Source organism: Rhipicephalus sanguineus, chromosome 3 (assembly GCF_013339695.2).
Source record: "Rhipicephalus sanguineus isolate Rsan-2018 chromosome 3, BIME_Rsan_1.4, whole genome shotgun sequence".
NCBI lineage: Eukaryota > Metazoa > Arthropoda > Arachnida > Ixodida > Ixodidae > Rhipicephalus > Rhipicephalus sanguineus.
The window spans coordinates 185,202,479-185,203,194 of record NC_051178.1 but is presented as its reverse complement, the minus strand read 5'-3'; positions in this window follow the sequence as shown (position 1 = coordinate 185,203,194).

Here is a 716-nt window from a genome sequence, read left to right as displayed (position 1 = left end):
TATTGTACTTTCCACGCGACACACTGTGCAGCACTACACACGTGAGCGACGCGAAACTGAGAACACAGAAGCACCACTTACCGTTCGCATTTCCGACTGTGCCTAACCAGGTGCTGGCCGAACACGCATACACGAAGGTGCAAGCACGCTTGAGTCTCCAGACCATCATGAAACCAACACGAACACGTTCACAGTACGGGATGTTGCACTGCCTTCGCTAAATGCCGTTCCAGTCCCGTGTTGAGATCACAGTCGCGCACACACAGGACACGGGCACACACAGCCGACACATCTGAGCAATTCGGAAACTTCGATGACCGGGCAACGGGAGAAAATGGCGAAGGCGGCGACGGGCGACGGGCGAGACTTCGACTTTAGCACGCACGCTTCTCCCTCTCCTGGTGTGCGTGTTGTGTGTCTGTTTTGTTTTTATTTGGTCTTCCTCGCTCGCGCATGCATCGTAAGGTTGCGTTATCGTGTTTCTCTCTCGGCGGCTCATGTAACAGCCCTCTCGTATAGAGGCCGCTTGATATATATATATATATATATATAATATATATATATATAATATATATATATATATATATATATATATATATATATCTTTTTGACGCGATAGGGTCAAAGATCTCGTCTCGCAGAAATTCCGGTGTCGGCGGCATTAGTTCTGAGCTAAAGAGCAGCGTTGGTTGGTCGTGGAGCGAAAATTCGAGGTA